At 38.9% G+C, this 15,181-nt stretch overlaps 2 protein-coding genes and 1 long non-coding RNA gene across 3 annotated transcripts in view; 2 read left to right on the top strand and 1 right to left on the bottom strand.

Moving 5' to 3' along the window:
* LOC307168281 (GDP-L-fucose synthase-like) overlaps positions 1–15,181 on the bottom strand; it is a 553,698-nt gene that overhangs the window by 79,776 nt on the left and 458,741 nt on the right. The window lies entirely within an intron of this gene.
* The window catches only part of LOC307168278 (uncharacterized protein), a 91,776-nt gene that overhangs the window by 49,930 nt on the left and 26,665 nt on the right, over positions 1–15,181 (top strand). The gene's annotated exons all lie outside the window — the stretch shown is intronic.
* Positions 4,193–7,157, top strand: LOC307168805. The gene is made up of 3 exons (XR_013822988.1): positions 4,193–4,322; positions 5,357–5,423; positions 7,034–7,157. It is a non-coding gene; the product is annotated as an uncharacterized lncRNA (long non-coding RNA).

The raw sequence follows: 15,181 nt of genomic DNA on the forward strand, positions 1-15,181 counted from the left end.
GCGCTGGTCTCTGCATGCGTGGATAATCAACGGATACCCGTTGAGCTACCAGAAGGGGTCGTAAACACGATCATGCAGTCTAGAGCTCCCTCTACGAGACGGCTCTATGCGTCTAAATGGTCTGTGTTCACTAAATGGTGCGCTACAAAGAGCGTCGATCCACGCACATGTGAGGTTCCGCGGATGCTCTCCTTCCTTCAAGAGCTGTTGGATAAGGGCAGGTCCCCTTGCACACTCAAAGTGTATGTGGCGGCTATTGCAGTGTTCGCTGAGACGACGCGCAGCCGTGCAATAGGAAGGAATGAGCTTATTATCCGTTTCCTCAGAGGAGCTAGACGGATGAATCCCCCACGGCCCCCCTCGGTTCCTATTTGGGATCTGTCCTTGGTCCTGGAGGCCCTAAAGGCTTTTCCCTTTGAACCACTTGAATCTGTGGATTTGAAGTACCTTTCGCTCAAAACCGTTTTTCTGATAGCTCTGTCTTCAGTAAAACGCGTGGGGGATCTGCACTCACTATCCGTTAGCCCTGCATGTCTCGAGTTCAGACCTAATGACTCTAAAGTCATTCTCAGACCGAGGCACGGTTACATCCCTAAAGCGATCGGTACCCCCTTTAGGGCACAAATCATCTCCCTTTCGGCTCTGCCAGCATCCGATAGCGGGGACAATAATAACCTCCTATGCCCCGTTAGGGCGCTGAGAGTTTACATTATGCGCTCCACCGCCTTCAGGCGTTCCGAGCAGCTCTTTGTTTCTTTCGGTGGGCGCACCAAAGGTCTTGCCGCCTCGAAACAGAGCCTGTCCAGGTGGATAGTGAACGCGATCGCAGCGGCTTACGCCTCCAAACCTGCAGTGTCCTTTGGGTATCAGAGCCCACTCTACTAGAGGCATGGCCTCCTCGTGGGCCTGGTCCAGCGGAATTTCTATCCATGATATTTGTATGGTGGCGGGCTGGGCCTCCCCATCTACATTCGTGAGGTTTTATAACCTGGAAGTTCCCGCCTTGCAGGCTAAACTGTTGTCAGTATAAATGGCATGTATGTTCTGCCCAGTCGCTCATGCACAGACCACATTCACGTACTGGCAAATATTTCTGGTATGGCACTAGGGAAGAGTGTTTTGTACACAGACCGGCTATGCCGCTCTGTTCCTCACCACGCGCTTGTGTACCAGTGCTGGCCCACGCTGCTGGCCGCCTGTCCTACACTCGGTGGCGCTGAGGCTATTATCTCCACATATAGACCGGTGTGACCACTCCCTTATGTGCTTATGTACTACGCGGGCACGTGCTACTGGCCGCATCGTTCACATTGATATATATGGACCGGCTGTGCCGCTCTATTTACATATGAAGTGAAGTGCTTTGTACATGGATTGGCCCGTTTCTTGACCGGCCACCTGTTCAGCATGCTGTTTTCCCCAGTCTCCCTGGGACTCATGCACTGGATGCTCGGCGCACACGGCGTTGACAAGGGGTTCCCGCAGCGTAAGCTACTTACGCAATACGAGAGAACCTCTCGTAAGAGAACGTACTCGGTTACCTAATGTAACCTCGGTTCTCTCTAGAAGAGGGAACGAGTATTGCGTAACCGGCCGTGTCGCGCCACGAGCTTTTGCGCTTCAGACTGTGAAAACCAGAATTTTAGCCTACGATCCCTGCTTATATACACACTGGCCATGGCCACACCCACCTTGACGGTTAGAAGGGTGTGGAGGGCGCGAAGCGCCCTGATAGGGTGTTACGTCACACAGGGCTCACTGGTAGGCTTAAGCAGTTGCTGCCGGGCAACCAATGAGCACGCTTGCCATGGTCTGCCTGCTGCCGCACTGCGTTGACAATGAATACAAAATTAAAGGATAATTTTTTGGTTTCAGATCTCGAAGAAAGATAACTTTCCCGCAGCGTAAGCTTCTAGAGAGAACCGAGGTTACATTAGGCCCCGACAAAACGTTGCACAACGTTTTTTAAACAGAAACGGTGATGCGTTGAACATACTGTTCTGATGACGCAAGAGTTGCAACTATGGCAGCTGAGAATGCCATTCTTTGTGTTCTTTGTGAAGTATTTTCAGAGCCTGATGAAGTCGGTATAAATATGTGTTTAATACTACAAAATATGCCCGATGTTACAGTTACTGCACTTGCCGCCCAGAACCAAAGAGAACATCCCAATCGAGTGAAGGGATTGCTGAAACTGAAATGGAAGCTCACATCTTACCTAATTCAGACTAAAACACATCTATTTAGCCTCACATACTGACTTTATTTGTAGTTCATACTGTTTTAATACCCTGTATTTTCTCATTTTTAGGAAAAGCACTTAATTACCATTGTTTATTTCTATACCAAATGTCATATACTTGCAATGAAGCTAAAAATATAAACAACTACATCATTATGTTGATATCCTATATTTGTACAATAAAACTTACGACAAACATGTCTTCTAATATCCTCAGTTGTTGCATCGAACACATTTGTTAATTACTTTCCTTGAACCCATTGTGCGAGTTCACTTTAATACCACGTGCTTTATATACATGTTGCTGATTGGACTGCAGTTCTGACACACCCACCAAACAAGAGGAAACGTATCTCAAACCCCGTTGCACACCGGTGCACGCCGTTTCCAGGAAACATGACGTTCAACCCGGAAACCGCAGCAAAACGTTGCGCACCGTTTTGAACTTGAACGTGCCCCAGCTATCGGGTTTCTCAGGAGCTAATGGTGCGTTCAGGGCTGCGTTCCAGTCCAAAATTGTCATGCCCTTCACTTGCTAACTTCCCTTCGTCTCGTTCACTCGGATGTACGTCATTGCGAGTGCCCACTACTGGCGGAAACTGCAATGGGCTGAACTGGAACGTCCTAAGCCCTTGATCACTTGGAATCAGCTGTGGAGTTGATTTATTATTTACATTTTTTTCCCTTTAAGAATTTGTTTAATGCAGCATCCAAATGTTTATAGGTGTGTTTGGGTTGTTTTAAATTAAAAAAAAATTATAATTAATATATCATAGAGTTGTCTGTGTGGTGGTGATTAGACGAGATATGCGGTGACGTCACAATCGTGTTGCATTGTGGGACATATAGGTGCCTGAAGTGTACATTTGAAGCAGACTCGCTCCCTCGGTCAAAATCGAGGGAACGAGGGTCTGTCCATTTAAACTTCCCTTGTCCACTTCACGAAGTGGAACGCACTTCAAAATGGCGGCAGGGATTCCCCCGAGGGGAAGTGCTTAGGGAAGTTTGCAAGTGCGTGTCTAAAAGTGGACTGGAACGCAGCACAAGTCATCTCGTATAGATCGTACGAGTTGAACGCACATGAACGCCACCACAATGTCGTAAATACCAGTGGGGAGCTCGGGATTTTCTTTAAGCCCCGATCTGTACTTGTTGGGGGCGTGTCAGTGATTAACATGGCGGAATACACAATACGTAAAGGTATTTAGCTGTGATATTGTCAGGCTTTTCTATTTACAGAGCAGTTAGCTAATCGCCAACACAGAATATGATAGTATTATAATATAACAATGCAACATATAACGATGAGCTGGCAGTGGCTTCATAAATTAATTAAAAACATAAGAATACAAAGTACACCTGATGCACATTTCTTTGTTCTTCATTTTCTAGAACAAGAGTTTAAGAATCTTACTGTATTTTTGTGTAATTAATAAAGAGAAAGTACTCCGCCATCTTGCTCCGACGAAAGTGACTTGAACGCACATGCCGTTATAAGCACGACTTCCCACCTCGTACACTCTAAAAAATGCTGGGTTATTTTTTAAACCCAAATGCTGGGTTGAGCATTTTGACTATGTTGCTGGGTTATTTTCTCCGTAATCAGCTGGCAATGACCCAGCATTTGGGTTTTGGAAATTTTGACCCAGCGCCTCCTCGCGACTCGCGAGTCGCGCGCTTTTGTCCACACTGTTCAAATCACTACGTCAACAGGAGGACGAGAGGTTCAAGCAGGAGCGAGCGTAAAGGTGAGCAACCCTGTTTTATTACAACTTTCCTAATGTTAAGTAACGTTAGTCAAAGAAGTCAGAAAGTCAACAAGAAGTTATGTTGAAATGAACTATGAATTATTGACGAAGTCGACGTCTGTCGAACTAGCGACCGTTATGCTAACGTTAACGTTACGTTACACATAACATACATTATTTTTACACGGTCTGTAATCAATTATTCCACTTAAAACACGGTTACAATGTACAATGGTGTCTGTTTTATCTCCAGAAATGTTGCGGGTTACTTGATTTCGGCGGTGTTGGATGGATGCAGTGTAACGTCACTGGCTGGATATGTTAAAGAAGCTGTAAGTCTAACGTTACCTATTATTTAACTGTGTTTGTTAGTCATTTTCGAAAGGTAGCTTTACATAAAATATTGAATTATGCTGCAGTAATTCTCTGTGTTTGGGTGCGTGCGCCTTAATTCAATTTGGCTAAGCATTTCTGCAGAAAACAGTGTCATCGTCCAGCTCAGTACAATTCTTATCAAAAACTGTCATTGTTCATTTAAAGTCAGTTCAGTGTTGCTTCAGTTACGTTCAGAAACTATGTAAAGATAATCAAAGTAGTTACTGAAGTACAATTTGGTCTTAAACCGGCTCTGAAAAAAAGAGTCATTCAGTTCAGTTCAGTTCAGTTCTCATCTGATATTGTCAGTGCAATTAAATCAATAATATTGTTGAAAATTAAGTGCCCCTAACTAAGCAAGCCAGAGACAACAGTGGCAAGGAACCCACACTCCATCAGGTGACAGAATGGAGAGGGAAAAAAACCTTAGGAGGAACCAAGCTTATGTATTAAATAGCCTAATACAATTTATTATTTTGGTTTGTCATGCAATTTGGTTCACAGTCATTAAATAACTATGATGATCATTGAATCGTGAATGATTTAAAAAAAAACTGCCAGCAAGAATAAACATTAACAACATTTATTTATTATTTTTACTTATCTTGAAACTGCAATCAAATAAGTCAATGGGCGCAATGGGCAATTATTATAACGATAGACTAATACATTGGAATGAATAAAAATATTCTATGAAATATCTACAGGTAATTTTATAAAATATTTTTTAATTATCCACAAAATTAACATTTCTTCTGTTTACAGTCTTGTGAATTAACAATAGTTAATTAAGCTGTTAAAAATTATTTAGTCTATTTATTTTTTTTATTTTTTTTTAATTAAGTAATGATTCATTCAAATTATTTATATATATTTTTTTTAAATTAACTGGAGCCAGCATAAAAATTAATTTTAAAAACATTGTACATGTAATACATGCTACATTTGTAAAGATATTACTAATCAGATGTTTCCTTCTTTTCTTTTACAGCAATGGACATTTTTGTTCAACAAATCTCCTCAACTGGAGTCTTGAGTGCCTCATTGAAAAATTGCTGGTAAATATGTGATGAACAATTTTGTATTTCAAATTCTCTTTCTTTGTAGGTAATCTTTTTTTCACAGTTGCATCCAGTGCCAACCCTAACCCTTAAAGGGATAGTTTGCCCAAAAATGATATTTAACCCATGATTTACTCACCCTCAAGCCGTTTGAGATGCATATGTCAATCATTTTTCAGACAAACACATTTTCAGTTATTTTAGAAAATGTCTTCGATCTTTCAGTGGTTATAATGTGAAGCAATGGGGTCCACCTCCTTCAAGTCCCAAAATGTGCATGCATCCTTCACAAAAGTAATCCATCCGGCTCCAGGGGGATAAACGAAGGCCTTCTGAGGGTAATCCGTGCGGTTTTGTCATAAAAATATACATATTTAAAACTTTATAAATGAAAATATCTTGTTTCCGGTAGCGGTCGATGCGCGTTCACGGAGATGGATGCTGGTGTATGACGTAGGACGTAGCGTAGAAAGCGTCTTGACGTAGAATGAATGTAGAGTTTTGTTTTGCTCTGCTCTCTGGCTGCGCTGTCACGTTCGTTCTACGTCACGACGCTTTCTACGCTACGTCCTACGGATTACTTTTGTGAAGGATGCATGCACATTTTGGGACTTGAAGGAGGTGAACCCCATTGCTTCACATTATAACCACTGAAAGATCTAAGACATTTTCTAAAATAACGGAAAATGTGTTCGTCTGAAAAAAGATTGACATATGCATCTCGAACGGCTTAAGGGTGAGTAAATCATGGGTTAAATATCATTTTTGTGCGAACTAGACTTAATGTCAAACCATGTAGGGTGAATTTAAATCAGTTATATTGTAGGGCTGGCATAGGGTACCACTTCTGTGCCTAGTCGTTGTCAGTGTAATTTCATAGATAGCCGTGCTTGTTTGCCCCTTTCTTGGTTTAAGGCAGTGGTTCTCAAATGTCCTGGGACCCCCATAATTTAGGATGTCTCACCCAATTTAAATTTTGCAGTCTGTACTAATGAGCTGAATCAGGTGTGTTAAATGAGGGAGAGATACAAAATGTGCAGTGGTATGGGGTCCCCAGGACGGGTTTGAGTAGCACTGCTTTAAGGGATAGTTCACCTCAAAAGGAAAATTCTGTCGTCATTTACTCACCCTCATGGTATTACAAACCTGAATGATTTTCTTCTCCTGAACACAAAAGAAGATATTTAAAAAAAATGTTGGTAACAAAACAGTTAACAATAGCCATTGACTTTTATAGTACTTTTTTCCTATTATGGAAGTCAGTGGCTACCGTCAACTATCTTGTTACTGACATTCTTTAAAAAATCTTTTTGTGTTCAGCAGAAGAAAGAAACTTCAAAAAAAGTTCCAAAAAAAGGTTTGGAACAACGTGAGGGTGAGTAAATGAGGCGAGTAAATTTGACATGAGGGTGAGTAAATTTGCATTTTATGGTGAACTATACCTTTAATAACACTAAATGTTTTCAGATTACCAGAGTACATATTTAACTGTTATATATTTAAGCTAATTTCACTCATTCTAAGTTGACCTTAGTTAGAAATGCACTTTGCTTAATTTAAAAGCTGATGAACGAACATGTTCTAATCTGCCATTTTTCTATTCTTAGATTCCAAAGGCATACTAGCACTTACAATCGTGCCTGTCATTCTTCCCCCGCCTGTGTAAGATTGGCCACAAAACCTTTCGGCCAACTATTCAAGAGACAAGAACCTCATCCATTGATGTATAACCGGTAAGTAAAACAACAGGGGACAAAAAGAGCAGGCTCATTTCTTTACACCTGTTTGTAGGGCTGCACGATAAATCGTTTTATTCCTGCTTGAATCTGACATGCATTTCATTTTCTCACAACTCTTTAAAGGATTAGTTCACCCCAAAATGAAAATTTCCTAATAATTGACTCACCCCAATGTCTTCCAAGATCCATGTCTTTCTTTCTTCAGTGGAAGAGAAATTCAGTTTTTTGAGGAAAACATTTCAGTATGTTTCTACACAGAATAGACTTAAATGGCAACCAACTATCCCAACGTTCAAAGAAGGTTCAAATGTCCATCTCAATGCAGCTTCAGAGTCTCTACACAATCCCAGTCGAGAAATAAGGGTGTTATCTAGCGAAACCATAAGCCATTTGTGGTTTAATAGTATATAAATGTTTTTTTTGTTTTTTGTTTTTAAATGACCGATCGTTTCGCTAGATAAGACCCTTATTTCTCGACTGGGATTGTGTAGAGACTCTGAAGCTGCATTGAGATGGACATTTGAACCTTCTTTGAACGTTGGGATAGTTGGTTGCCATTTAAGTCTATTCTGTGTAGAAACATACTGAAATGTTTTCCTCAAAAAAACTTAATTTCTTTTCGACTGAAGAAAGAAAGACATGGATATCCTGGATGGCACTGGGGTGAGTAAATGATTAGGAAATTTATATTTTGGGGTGAACTAATTCTTTAAGTTAATTTAAGATGGTATTTAACTAATTTAAGACTGCTCTTATGAAAACCTAAGACACACTTTTAAATAATTATGTGTCTGATATTGTCTTTCCCTCATTTAGTCTGGAACCAACATGGTGCTGTACCTGGAAAGGCAGAGAGAAGCAAAACCCTCCCCCTTTGTCTTGGAGCTTGGAATGGCTGGACAGTTTTTTGGTGAAGGGGAAACTCTGGAAAAGTTGACTCAGTTTTTTTTTTTTATCATTTTGTGAAGATAATTTTTAGCTAGGTTATTTTACAGTTTATAGGTATAGAGTTTCATGTTTTTATTTTGCTACACAGGACTAAATGATTGCTTATTTAAAATGAATTGCAATGTATGTACTTACTGTTTATACGCAGAGATGTGCCTCCCATTTTTGCTGCACAGGACTAAATGATTGCTTATTTAAGTGAATTACAATGTATGTACTTATGTGTTTTTATTGTATTCTTTGTGAATAGAATCTTAAGCTGTAGGCTATTTTACAGTTTATAAGTGTAGAGTTTTGAATTTTGAGAATCTTACCATTTTATAATATTTTAACATACCAACATTTTAGCACAAATGATTTTTGTGGGCCTCCGTTTATGTTGCAGATGTCTATTTTTTTTTTACATGAATGTATTTATGATTATATTAATTTCCTGGAATAAACACTTTAATTGAATCAATAAACAGTAGTGTTATTATTGTTATTAATATTTTTGTATTTTTCTATTCGTTTTTTTATTATTATTATTATCTAAAATTAATAACCTGTAGCATGGGGGTTGTTTGACCCAGCACTGATTAAAAACAACCCAGCAGATGGGTTAATGTATAAAAACCCAGCCTGCTGGGTCAAAATAACCCAGCATGTGTTCTGTCCAATATTTACCCAGCGCTGGGTTGCCAAATAACCCAAATTGGGTTGTTTTTTCCCAGGAGGACTTGAACGCACCATAATTACCCTCCTCCATCCCCAGCTCCTCCTATCGCCCAGTCAGAATTTGGCATTCTGATTCCCAATATTGAATTAAATATTGAATTAAATATATTTGCAAACTTTCATGTTGGTTCAGTTCTGTTCAAGTTTTCTTATCCATGCTAGGCTGCATGGATGCGCAGGGAGTTCTCGCCCAGAACTGTATGCTAATTGTCAATCATATTTGACGGTAGTGGTCCTGACAGAACTGTTTTAGTGTTTTTTCTGAATATTCGTTGACTAATGGTCTGAAAAGATGACTATTAATAATTATAATAGCTGAACAACTTTTATTATTAACGAAAAACTACACAGTAAAAAATGGGGTGTTAATATTTCAGAGTAAAGTTATTTTAACCCAAATAGAGTATTTCAACATTTGGGAGAGTAAAGTTGCTCTATCAGTAGGGTTGCCAACCGTTCCGTATTTGACACATAAAAGTCTTGTTCCGTATTGAACTGATACGGAACGCTCTTTGTTCCGTATTTTTGAAAATAAATTCAGTGCACTAAAATAGTCTAAATGTTTAGTTTTTAAAAAGCTGGCTATGTCTATTTTGATGTTGCTGCGCAAGTTCAGCAGACAGTGGTTCGAGTTTGTTCCGATCAGAGCTCGTGAGCGGAGAGCGCATTTCTGAATATTCCGCCCCGCTCGCTCATTCCGTAGGGTCGCTCGCTCAATCCAGAATGGCCTGCTGCTGGTTCGAAAATATGTGTAATAAGGGCTGCCTTCGACTAATTTTTTTTTTTTCTAGTCGACTAGTAGTTGTTCATTTAAGCCATTTGTGGACAAATCGCCCCTTTCTATTAATTTAATTAGGCTACTTAAATAGGCTGGTACAGGATAATAAGCGCTATCCCAGCTAACAGGGAACGTTCTCAGAACATTGGCTAACGTTCTCTGAAACAGGGTATCTGCACATTTTTGATCAACAAATTTAATGACTTTTAAGACCTTTTTAAGACCTTCAAGAATAAAAATTAAGACCATTACCATGGAATATATATATATATAAAAATGACACTCTAGGGTGTTAAGGTTAACAAAGCACATTTGTATTTGAGCAACAGTGCAAATAGTCTTAATAGCCTTTGGTGGTCCAATTCATGCTTTCGTCAAACATGACAACGAAGCTGCCTTGATTCACACTTGACAGAAGTCCCCTTTTTATGTACTGAACAAGTCCAAATCGAGTAAGAGAAGAGGTTTTGTCCCTGCCACAACTAAATGTTTTTGCACATTCCTCAGGGAACATTGCCCTGAAGTGCTCATGTCTTCGTTGGATGTATAGGAGTGATGTCGGTTAACCGTGTGCAAAACCCACAGCATTTCAGCCTTCAGTGTATTAGTTGGGGAGAATGTAAAATGGTGCCCCAAAGACACCAACGCGGCTGTAATGTTAGCCTCAGGGCCGTAGCCTAGCCATCATTTCAAAAGTGAGGGGGACAGAATAACTACCAAATCTTTTTTCAGGCTTGTTGACAGGTTTTTCCTTAAAGGGGTGATGAACTGAGAAATCAAAGTTTCCTTGAGCTTTTGACATATAAGAGATCATCATACTATAATAATATCCTGTAAGTTTCAGAACTGAAAACTACCTTGTTAGTCCAATAAAAGCTTTTATAGACATCAGGCTCAGCAAACGACTAGTTTTTCAAAGTGGGGAACAATGACGTCAAAGAGGATAAAACACCGCCTCCACAAAAGAAGATCAACGCCTACTTCAACACGGCCTGTTTAGCCCCGCCCACCGATTCGCCCAAACATGCTAAATAACATAGGACGACATGATAATTGCTACCGGATCGAGCTACTTACAAGCAATAAACATGCTGTTGACTAAATATTGTGTAGCGCCTGTTTGTGGAAGAAGACAGTCATAAGCTTCCTTCGGATTCCAGCATGGTTAAACTTTATTAAATCAATCACAATTCCCCGACACGGATCTGCCAGCAACATGTAAGTAACCATGTGTATTCTAATGCCTGATCTGCGATCAGTGATTTCTGTGTAATTATTCAAGTTCAGATATTTCTCTTAAAATCGTTCAATACTGTTTATGCATCAGTGACTAAACGATCAACTTCACATAATTTCTCGTAGTATTATGAAAATAATCTTTTTTTAAACTGTTATTAAATTATATAGCCTACAGAAAGCGATCAAAGAACGATCCCTTTCGCCCAAGCTGTCAATCAAACAGCACAGCGGGAGCCGCGAGAGCTTATCTGGACACTCACCAAACTCGTGATGAAATAATGACACTGTTACACTACACAACGAAGCTCTTACTGTGTATTCACATCGTGTTTGCATTGTGATTTGGTGTAAGCATTTGTGAGAGTGCAAAAATTGCGTTGCAATGATAAGATCTTTATTCACGCGATCAACAGACTGTCTGTCATCTGCATCATGCTGCAACCTTTCATGTGATGGAATAGATTTAAATATAATGCTTTAAACGATACTTTTCACGATTTGTTAATCTCGATAGCTGTAATAGTAAAAACTTAGTAAAAGTTTTCGAGAGAGTTCCTGTAATACTAGCTATTTCATTGCAAGCATGTCAGCCAATCACAGCAGTGGGCGTTTGCACTGCAGTCTCACAGCAGACACGCCCCTTAAAACGGAGCGTTCAAATCTGAGGCAGAAATCAGGCTTGGAAAAATGGCTTTTATTTATAAATTATGACAATTTTTTATGTAAAAATCATACTAACATTATAAGGGCACCCCAGGCAACATTATAAAATAATAAAACAATCCAGTTCATGACCCCTTTAAAGGTGCTGTATGTAGTTTTTAGCGGCCTCTAGCGGTGATGTTTCAGATTGCAACCAATAAGTTTACAAGCGCGTGCTCGAATTTATGAGCGAGCACTGTGGGTACCGGCCAGACTGAGACGCAACCGGACGTAACACACAAAGCATCCCACAACATGCTGGAAACTCAGGTAAACTCCCACTGCAACGTTAAAATAATAGGCTACTTTTATCAGCTTGACGTTGAACTAATGCTCCATGCTCGTACCATGATAAGTATGGAACCCTATCAACCGTGCCGAATTTTGCCACTGCAAGCACCACTTCACATTTTCTTCAGGAAATGTACATTCTAGGTTTGTAGATAAGGTTTCTCCATTATTCAAATGCCCTGCCGATGTTGATCCGTGTTTTTTACCCGAAGTTCGTCCGATTCACGTCTGGCCTTACGAGCTTCAGCAGAAAAAACGTTTTTTGTTGTTTTTTATCAATATGTGGAGTTTGTGTTGGAGTCTGTGTTTTGCTGGGCGCAGGTCGTTTCTTAGTGTTATCAGACATGTCATAAGTTGCATAAGTCATAAGTCCATGTCATAAGTTGCAGTGTCGTCGCTGTTGAGTGCAAAGTCAGTAGGCTAGACGAGGCGAGAGGTTCTGGAGCGCGCATGCAGGTGACGTCACTGGCGGTAAATCCGACCCGGGACCTTCACATAAAAATAAGAATACTTGCTTTCAGAGGTAATAGCAAAACCCGCAAAGTGGATAATTTTAATGTGAGATTACAACCCCTTCACACACAGGCAATAAAAAAATTATTCGTTTTGGTTGAAAAGCTACATACAGCACCTTTAATTGGCTTAAAATGCTATTTATTTTTAAAGCAATACAACAGAAAGAAAGAAATGCAGATGTTCAGTATACCGTATACTTTATAGGCTATAAAAAAAGTATACTTATACTTTATATACTTATGGTAAAATCCTGATCATGTATTTTACTAGTTAATAAAGTAAGCTAATAAAAAGAAAATTTTGTACATTTTAAAGATAAATTCATTAATCTGGTGCACTTAGTCACTCGAATCCACTGTTAAAAATAAATAATCCACCGGCCAACCGCCCAAACCTAACGTTATATTCTCCGATTTAGATATCTGCATCTGATCATTGCATTACAATTATTCAAATGATCAGTGTTAAGCATGATAATATGGTAAAATCACACTGAATTAAGCTGATTTAAAAAATAACATTTACTTAAAATAAAAGTTGTTATTTTGGCAAAATTACATTTCCTTAATAGCCTAGCAGAGTCTTACTAAAACTTTCCAATTGCAAACCTTTTAAAACTACTTCAAACTTTCTAGTTAGGCTTTTTCAAGAGAACTTAGTTTGTAGACAACATTTAGACAAACGTAGACAAATTTTATCTAATTGTAAAGTGTGAACAAATTATGGTAAACATAATCTAACCTAACATTACTGCCTGATTCAAGCAGATAGAGGCTGTTAATGCATGAAAATACAAATTCAGCATTAACAATCACCATGTTTATTCTAATTTGAAGGGCTTCGATAATATATCTGTGAAACTAAAAGATATTACGAATAAAAACAGTTAGTGAATATTTTAAATTTACAACAAAACTTGTTAATTATTCAACAAGAGAAATAGGCTGAGTTATCCGCATTGTGCAACACAATTCGAATACCACATGAATTATAGATGACAACTTACTTGTAGTGCTTGACTTTTTCGTGAATAAGGAGTGAAGAGTTTTTTTGCCGTTTTGAACTCATTGCGACCTCTATGAAAATTATTCGGCGCGGCCGCGCAGTTGCGTGCATTTGGGCGTGATGCACGAGTGACTGATTACCATGGAAACGTGAAAGTCACGTATGTAGATAGACTATCCTTGACTTTTTGGATTAAAAATCTCGATGTAGGCAAACAGCTGAATGGGGACAGTTGTTGCCTGACTGTCGCGCTTGTGCTTCCCCCCTTTCATATGCGCGTCAAGGGCTTTGCAGCCCACCGCACTTCGTATACCGTCGTTTTTTTGTAACCAGCCGCTATATTTCTCATCATCGAGCCAGTTATCATTAAATTTGCACTTCCCTATCTTAGCTCGCGTCTGCCACTACACTTCTTCGTCTGTTCGTCTGACAGGCCTACGGAAAACACGTACTGCCCCCTAAATGGTGTGAGATGCCTGTGCAAATAGGCACACGCTACTTTTTACTGTCTTTAGACAGGGACGTGCGCTGGTGAAATGGAAAATACCGGTAGTTTCTCCCGACAAAAGGAGAAACTCCGCCAGATGAAATTTAATGCCGCCCAGATGAAATTTAATGCCACTCTTCAAAAAATAGTGAAATTTAATACATTTTAAGACCTTAAAAAACGTATATTTTATTTAAGACGTTTTAAGACTTTTTAAGGACCCGCGGGGACCCTGTGAAAGTTCTCTAAAAGTTATCAAAAACGTTCTTGCTGTAACGTTATTATAACGTTGTGCCAACGTTATATGTCATTGATAAACGTTCTAAAAACGTTAGCATTAAAACATTATTCTTACGTTGTTAGTGGAACAGTTTAAAAACATTATGTTTAAAAATATATATTAAGATAAAAGTTCTCTCAAAGTTACCAAAGTAACGTTGTGCCAACATGTCATTGATAAACGTTTTAAAAACGTTATTATGTTAAAAAAAAAATATATTAGTCATTACAAATTAGTTATACAGCTTTTTATTCTGCAAATCAACTTCAGAAACATAATTTGTAAATCCAGTGACACAACTAATGACACAATGCACTGACATTATTTAACTATTTAATTTAAATATTTTTATGGTCAGAATAAAAAATTCCAGAATATAAAAGAATTATGTACAGGAAAATAGCAGTATTCATTTAAGTTGAGTGCATTTTGCTTGTTGTATGAATTAGACCCTTTTATCACAATGCTGATTAACTTAGATAAAAGTTCTCTCAAAGTTACCAAAGTAACGTTGTGCCAACATGTCATTGATAAACGTTCTAAAAACGTTAGCATCAAAAGGTTATTCTTACTTGTTAGTGGAACGTTTTAAAAACGTTACTAAATTAAAACAAATATTAGTAATTACAAATTAGTCATACAGGTTTTTGCAAAACAACTTCAGAAACATAATTTGTACCGTAAAACTTCAAATAATAGCCCGGGCTTTTATTTTCCCAAATCGCCGAACTGCACCGGCTTGTATTTGAGACAGGCGTCTATAAGAGACAGGCCTTTAATTCAGTGTTGATGTTGTTCATTGAGTGTAGCACATCCATAGAATTTAGGCTGACAGACAGAAAGCATGACAGTAAGAGTTTGCCACATTATATTACGTTTTATTTATAATTCGAATGTGTTTAACAAATCAGTTAATGTAAGAATTACATTATATTGCGTCATGTCACGTCTAGGACAACTCGAGGTAACGTTATCACACACCAGTCGCGCACTTGCTCAGTTTATGGCCAGCAATATTTTTATGTTTAAGGACATTATGGAGTTAATATAATG

This window comes from Squalius cephalus (genome assembly GCF_949319135.1).
Source record: "Squalius cephalus genome assembly, chromosome: 12".
Lineage (NCBI taxonomy): Eukaryota > Metazoa > Chordata > Actinopteri > Cypriniformes > Leuciscidae > Squalius > Squalius cephalus.